Source organism: Heteronotia binoei, chromosome 17, assembly GCF_032191835.1.
Source record: "Heteronotia binoei isolate CCM8104 ecotype False Entrance Well chromosome 17, APGP_CSIRO_Hbin_v1, whole genome shotgun sequence".
NCBI lineage: Eukaryota > Metazoa > Chordata > Lepidosauria > Squamata > Gekkonidae > Heteronotia > Heteronotia binoei.
In genome coordinates this window covers 27,929,118-27,937,002 of record NC_083239.1, presented here as the reverse complement: position 1 = coordinate 27,937,002, position 7,885 = coordinate 27,929,118, and positions in this window count along the sequence as shown.

Below are 7,885 nucleotides of genomic sequence, written 5' to 3'. Positions count from 1 at the left end.
CCCAGCACCCAATGGCAGTCTCCCCCCTCCTAGAAATACTTCTGCTCTGGCCTCGCACAACTCAGTTGTTAGGGAGAGGAGTGTGTGGCGGGTAGCTCTGCCGGCGAGCTCCCGGCCATACAGACTTAGAGTGAGGGACAGGCAGGCATGTTGGTGACGGGTTTTGCACCTCACGGTTGCTTTGACAGTGTCTTTGACTTGCAAGGGCGAGAGAGAGGTCTCTCCCCTGGAGCTGCTATTGTTTCCAGGTCTCCACAGGTTCTGGGCTCCTGGAGGTTCTGCATGTGAGGACTGTTGCCCATGGCTGGGTAAGTTCCACTGTCCCCCCTCCCCCAGCCTCCCCCTCCCCTTGCTCTCCACCACTTGGTGTGCGAGCGTCTCTGGCACTTGAATCAGGCAGTGGGCTCTGGCAGGAGGCATTTGCTGACCCCGCTCCCCTGTGCTGCCACCTGCTTCTTTCCCTTGGTCTGCCCTCTGCCGCGTTCCCAACCTGTGGCAGGGCATGGGGTGCGTGTGTGTGGAAGCTGCCCCGCTGCGGGGAGGTGGGTCCCTTTAAGAGAGCGCCCAGCTGAAATGCAGCCTGCTCTTCCAGCCGCCGCCCCTGCAGGTGCTCTTGATCTCTATCTCCGTTTTGCAGGTGGGACTCCAACACAGAGGCTTACGCGTGTGTCACTCCACTGCCCCCCCCACTCCCTCAGCTGTTTCTGGCTGACGCTCTGAATGGAGCCCTGCCCACGGCGAGACTGTCCAGCGCACGCCAGGGAGACAGTTGCACTCTGTTCCGGAAAAATAAAGTCTGAGCTGTGCCCTCTGTTGTCTCTCCTGCTCTGTTGGCACCTGCTGCACGTTCCCTGGGCAACCCGCCCCCCCCATCAGTGGCTCTCTGAGGGAATGCCTGAGAGAGTGGGCAGACTGGGTTTTTTTTTGGGGGGGGAACGGTCTATGAGCTGCCACACTGCCCCCCGCGTGGCTGGACAGAGGAGGGGAGTGCTGCCCCACAGCCTGCCCGGGCTGACAGCCTACCCAACCCCACAAGGCTGTTGTGCACAGGGCACTAAGGGGGGGGGCTGATGAAATGGACTCAGAGTTCTGTGGCTGATGCACTCGCACTCTTGAGTTCCGCGGTCCCCAGGGGAGGTGTTTCGTGCACATGGCTGGGGGCATCAAGGCAACACAGGGGGTCTCTGGGTGGGAGGGTGTCTGCTGCTGGGCTGCTCACTCCCAGACACACATTCCAGCCGCTGTCTATGACAGCGAACTCCTGCACTTGGTACTTCCTGCTTGTCTGCCTGCCATTGGCAGAGTCTCTGACAGCGGGAGGGTGTGAGGGGATTGACGGCTTCTCCGTGGTCCCGTGCGGCCCTGTCTCGTCTCCACCTCCTCCTCGCCACCAAGCCAGGCTTCTTGTGCGCGCATGCCCAGCCTCACTCCTGTTCCCTCCCTGTGTTGGTGGGATGTCTCTCCTCTGCCCATCATTGGCTCCGTTGTCTATTTGGGGGTGGGTTTGGGGATGGCTATCAGCCTCTCTGGGGCCGCCTCTCCCCATCCCTGTCATGAGCCGCGGCGCATGCGCCAGGACTGGCCAATGGGAGGGGGGTGGGCTGGCCCTCCCCTCTGGCTGCCTCCGCCTCCCTTGTGCCTACGACAGCGGTGTTGCCATGGCGACCTTCTCCCTCATGGCAAGCTACGCCTCTCCCTTTCCCACGCTCCAGCGTGCCGAAGTCCTCAGGATGTCTACTAGCGGCGCGGCAGCTACGCTACGGCCGGCCACCACTTATGTCTGGATTGGGCTGTTAATCTCTTGCCACAAAACACAGCAGGACCTTAAAGACTGTCACGATTTATTCTGGCCTAAGGTTTTTTGAGTCAAAGCTCAATTTCATAAAGTATATGAGGCGCCTGTCCACAGCAGTTATACTTTTTACTTAGAGCTACATCTTTTCATTTGCAAAAGAAATCAAGCATCCTTGTTAAAAAAAAATGGAGATGTTATGCAAGGGTTTTTTTTGTTTTCCTCTTAGTGCTGCCAGCTCTGGGTCGGGTAATTTCTGGAAATTGGGGGGGGGGGAACCCAGGAGGACAGGGTACAATGCCACTGAGCCCACCCTCCAAGGCCGCCATTCTGTGGGTGAAATGGTTGCTGTAGTCTGGAGATGAGCTGTAATTCCAGGAGAGATCTCAAGGCTCCATTTGGAGGCTGGCAACCCTACTACCCCTAAGATTAAGCTTCTGCTGAACTTCTCGTTCTCTGGGACAGAATGCTTTGAGGGAGCAAAACAGAGCAGTAATAATGTATTGTTGTCAACCTCCAGGCTGGGTCTGGAAGGCCTTCTGGAATTCCAGCTGATCTTCAGACTACACAGATCAGGTCATCTGGAGGAAATGCCACCTTTGGCAGGTGGACTGGATGGCATTATACCCTGCTGAGGTCCCTCCCTTTCCCCAATTCCACCTTCACTTGGGGGTTTCACCCATGAAGCTCCAGGAATTTTCCATCCTGGAGTTGGCAGCCATAAGTGCTACATGAAGAAGCATGCATGCACATGACAGTTTATACCCAGAATTAAACTTTGTTGGTCTTACAGGTGCCAGGGATGCCAGCCTCCAGGTGGTACCTGGGGATCCCCTGGAATTACAGCTTATCTGCAAGCTACAAAGATCTGTTCCCCTGGAGAAAATGGCTGCTTTGCAGGGCAGATTCCATGGCTTTGTCTGAGGTCCTTGTCCTTCCTAGTGCTGCTAGCAGCCTCCAGGTGGTCGCTAGAAATCTTCTACTATTAACACTGATCTCCAGGTAACAGCTATCAGTTGAGCTTGAGAAAATGGCTGCTTTAGAAGGTGAACTGTATGTAGGTGTAATGTATGTGGACTCAAGTGAGAACGGAATGCGTGTTCCTGCCAGGCTCATTGGAGCCAGATGGCCAGAGCTTGGCGACTTGGGAACAATGGGCAGCAGGATCCAAAACCCTGCTGCCCTGCTCCAATCACGGGTTCCCTACTGGTTTGAATGGACCAATGAAATTCTTGCGCGAACAAGGGTGTGTATATAGATGGCCGTGTGGGTCCAGTTCAGCAGTCTTATGCTTAGCCTTGCTATATAATCAATAAAGAGCTGATCTTTCACTACCACCTCACCTCATTGATCCATAGAACCCACTGCAGGGTTGCCAGGTCTCTTTGGAAAACACCTGGAGACTTGGGGGGGGGGTGAATTCAGAAAAGGGCGGGGTTTGGAAGGAGAGGGGCCTCAACATAGCACAGTGCCATAGAGTCCACCCTTCAAAGCAGCCATTTTCTCCAGGGCACCTCATCTCTGCCTGCTGGAGATCAGTTGTAAAAGCAGATCTCCAGGCCCTATCTGGAGGCTGGCAACCATAATTTATGGCATTCTGCGCTCCCCTTCCCCAAACCCCGCCTTCCGCAGACCCTACTCCAAAAAGCTTTAGATATTTCTCAACTCTGAGCTAGTAACCCAACAGGGAACTCAAACTATATTCTATTGCTTCAGGCCAACACTGCTACTACTCACCTGAATCTACCTGCAGGCAGGATTGTAAGTTTTTTCTTTTTTTGTAATGGATGATACCACTTCAGACTGTGTGGGAAGCATGCCATTGTTTCCAAGTTCATCTATTTAATAATGCCTTCCCTCTAAACCAGCGGAGGTCTAGGTTAGAGCCTTTCTTCCTGATGCACTGTACCAGGAAGGTTTTTCTTTACTTCATTATGGGGGAGGAGTAAAACTTTCTCCCCCTGCGACTTGAAGGTGGTCACAGCCGGTTCTCTAGGCTTCTTGCCCGTTCCTTTCTGCAGCGCGTCTACACCAGGCCATGGAGGCGAAGTGGGAACGCGGCAGTGCCCCCTGCTGGAGATGGAGAAAATGGCTGGCCGGAGGTTGTAATTGGGGTGTGTATGAACGTCGGGCCGGCCTGTGCCTTCCCCCTTTCTCTCTGAAGCAATTGCAACCTTTCTCAGCTCCGCCTTCGTTGTCCGAGGGACCGTGTTGCTGCTTTTTAATTTTTTTTTTTTGCTCCAGTTGTATCTGTCTCAGTTCCCTCCGTGCTTGCTTCTCAGCCCGGGGAAAATGCTAGCCTTGCTTCTGCCAAGTGAGTAAATATCTCGCCCTGGTTTAAACGTTTGTTTTAAGTACACGGTAAGTGAATCCTTCTCGGTTAAGCGTTGTAGCTCCCTAGAAGGTAATGGCTTCCCCCTTAATCCAGAGGGCTGCAATTTTTTTGGGGGGGGGGGCTGCCCTGCAAGCATCTTTAGAATTCCTGACAAGGTGTGGTGGGCACACAACCACAAAATGGCTGCTACTGGTTCCCTTCACTCACACAGGGATCTCCTTGGGCGGTGGGGGCAGCTGCTGCCAAACCAACGGTTTTTTTTTTTTTTTAAATCTGCACAGCTGATCAAAATCTCAGAAGACCTGCTGGGCAAAAGTCCCATCTGGTCCATCCCCCTTCCAAAAAGCATTTGGCCTGTGCCAGGAAAGGTGTTGGTGGATGCCAAGGTAGGTTTGTAGGTACCCCTGCTTTAGCCTTTTCCTCCAGGTGAAACGCACCCAGCTCTTCTTCAAAAGGCCTCTCCCCTGCATGATCCTGGTGTCATGCCTGGATTAGCTTTGAATTTTGACACGGTTCTGTTTCACCCTGTGTCAGGGGTGGCCAAACTTGCTTAACGTAAGAGCCATATAGAAGAAACATCAGATGTCTGAGAGCCACAAGACATGAACATCAGATGTTTGAGAGAAGGAAGGAAGGAAGGCAAATAGATGGAGAGAGAAGTGAAAACAAAGCAAACTTAAACTTTAAATGCATTCTTCAAGCTGCCGGCTGACTTGGCTTGGAGAAATGATTTTAGAGAGAAATGCCTTCTGCGAGCCGACTGACAGGCCAGTGGTGGCTTCAAGAGCCACACTTATGTGTGATTATGAAAGAGCCACATGTGGCTCCCGAGCCACAGTTTGGCCACCCCTGCCCTATGCTTTTTGGCAGGGCGTTTTTTTTTTTTTTTTTGAAAAAGGTGTCAGAACTCTCAAGAGGGAAATGGAGAAACACACGGGTGCCCCTCATGAGTTTTAAAAACTTTTTTTTAAAAATTTTGTTTCCACAAAGAGATTCTGGAACTCCATTCTACCAAGTTCCCCCAAGGAAATAAAGCCCTGCTTTTTGTGTTTCATAGCTCCCATACCTCCTATGGATCAGTGTGATACAGTAGGTAAGAATGCCAGATAGGGTTGCCAATCCCCAGTTGGGGGCAGGGGATCCCCTGGTTTAGAGACTCTCCCCTTCAGGGTTATCAGAAAGCGGCTGTGGGCTGGGGCTTGAATGTCTGCTGGGCACTCCATTATATCCTATGGAAGCTGGTTCCCATAGGGTATAATGTTGAATTGATCTGTGGGTATCTGGGGCTCTACGGGGGCTGTTTTTTTGAAGTAGAGGCACCAAATTTTCAGCATAGCATCCTCAAAAAGGCCCCTCAAGTTTCAAAAAGATTGGACCAGGGAGTCCAATTCTATAAGCCCCAAAAGAAGGTGCCCCTATCCTCTATTATTTCCAGTGAAGGGATTTAAAAGGAGTGCCGTCCCTTTAAATGTGATGCCAGAACTCTCTTCCGAGTTCAGTTGTGTGTGTCATAACTTTGCTCCTGGCTCCACTTCCAAAGTCCCTAGATATTTCCTGAGTTGGACCTGCCAGAGTAGAAGTCCCATGTTCAAATCCCCACTCCGCTGTGGAAGCTTGCTGGGTCACCTTGGGTAAATCACCTCACAAGCAGTGTTCCCTCTAAGCTGAGGGCTCAGAGGGAACACTGTGAGCTCGCTCAAAGATTTTAAGCTTCCAGCTCACACATTAGCTCAGGAAGGGTGACCCCAGAGCACACTAATGTATGCAGTAGTTTCACAACTTTAATGCCAGTAGCTCACAAAGTAGAATTTTTTCTCAGAAGACTCTGCAGCTTGCTCACAAGTAAGCCACCTCACAGGGCTGTGGGGATTTGAATTCAGGTGTCCCAGAACCTGAAGAGCCCCATGGCGCAGAGTGTAAAAGCTGCAGTACTGCAGTCCTAAGCTCTGCTTATGACCTGAGTTCGATCCCTGGCAAAAGCTGGGTTTTCAGGTAGCCGGCTCAAGGTTGACTCAGCCTTCCATCCTTCTGAGGTCAGTAAAATGAGTACCCAGCTTGCTGGGGGGAAAGTGTAGACGACTGGGGAAGGCAATGGCAAACCGTAAAAAAGCCTGCCGTGAAAACGTTGTGAGAGCAACATCACCCCAGAGTCGGAAATGACTGGTGCTTGCACAGGGGACCTTTCCTTTCCTCCCAGAACCCAGTCCAACACTAACCACTGCACCACGCTGGCTCTGAAGTTCACAGGTCAAAGTGGTGAAGTCCAAACTGCATCAGAGTATTTTTGGCCCAGTCTTATCTACTTTGATTTGTGAGGGCTGGACCTGCAAAACCCAGCACCCACCAGCAAACTTGGACAATTCAGAGGTTGCTTGGCCTCACGGCTTTTGTTGCTATTCATACATGCTTATTTTCTGTGTGATGGTGTTCCCATAGTAAGTTATACTTCTTATAAAGAAGCCATAAAATAAAACAGAATTAAAGATGGCTGTGTTAGAGATTTAGGGCACTTACAACAGAGAGAGGGAATTTGGTTAAATTCTATGGAGAGAATACCTCACACTTTGATGTTTGACGTCCAGAGGAATTTTTCTCTTTCATTGTCTTTTCAAAGTAATATCTGTTTTCTAAGTAGAACACAGGGATGGTTTTTATCTTGAAATCTGTTCAGTCACATAAATACCTTGGAATTGCTAGAAACATTTTGCAGAAACCAATTATCGAAAAGAGACGAGGAGTTTACCGAGTGTTAAAATTTACTACCATGCTTGGGCGGCTGCGGCCATTAGCCCGATGGGTTTTTTGAGATGCGTGAATCCCGATGGAAAGATTTGGAACAGTTCAACTGCCTTGACAATTAAAATAGCTCTGGAGAGAAATATCACGCATGATGAGAGGAACTTAATTTCTTTTAAAAAGCATTAAAAACAAAAACAAAACTCACTTCTTCAAGGCACTGACTCCCCCATGGAAAAACAATGAAACACAATTTAAACTAGCATCAAATCAATAATGAATTAAAAATGGATAATGGTAGAGCATCTGAAATACCAGGTCTTGGATCTGCTTAGCAACAGGCAGAGGCTCTTTGGAAGGGAATTCCAGATAGGTGGTTTTGTTTTTGGCAGCAAAATAAAACAAGACTCCAGTGACAACTTGTGTGTGTGGTAAGTGCCGTCAAGTCACTTCTGGCTTATAGCAACTCTATGAATTAGCGTCCTCCAAAATGTCCTATTATTAACAGCTTTGCTCAGATCTTGCAAATGGAGTGTCATGGCTTCCTTTATAGAGACAATTTACTTCATGCTGAGGCTTTCTCTTTTCCTGTTTGGTGTAGTAAGAGCCAGTTTGATGTAGTGGTTAACTGTGCTCTTATCTGGGAGAACCGGGTTTGAGTCCCCACTCCTCCACTTTCAGCTGCTGGAATGGCCTTGGGTTAGCCATAGCTATCTCAGGAGTTGTCCTTGAAAGGGCAGCTGCTATGAGAACCCCCTCTCAACCCCACCCACCTCACAGGGTGTCTGTTGTGGGGGGAGAAGATATAGGAGATTATAAATTGCTCTGAGTCTCTAATTCAGAGAGAAGGGCGGGGTATAAATCTGCAGTCTTCTGTTGCCTTCAACTTTTGTTGCTTTTTTCCCCAGTGGTTCTTGACACTTTAAAGACTAGAAAAGATTTATTGCAGCTTCAGTTTTCATGAGTCAGAGTTCAGTTCTTCCAATGCACTCACTAGTTACACCACTGAACACGGGAAAGGG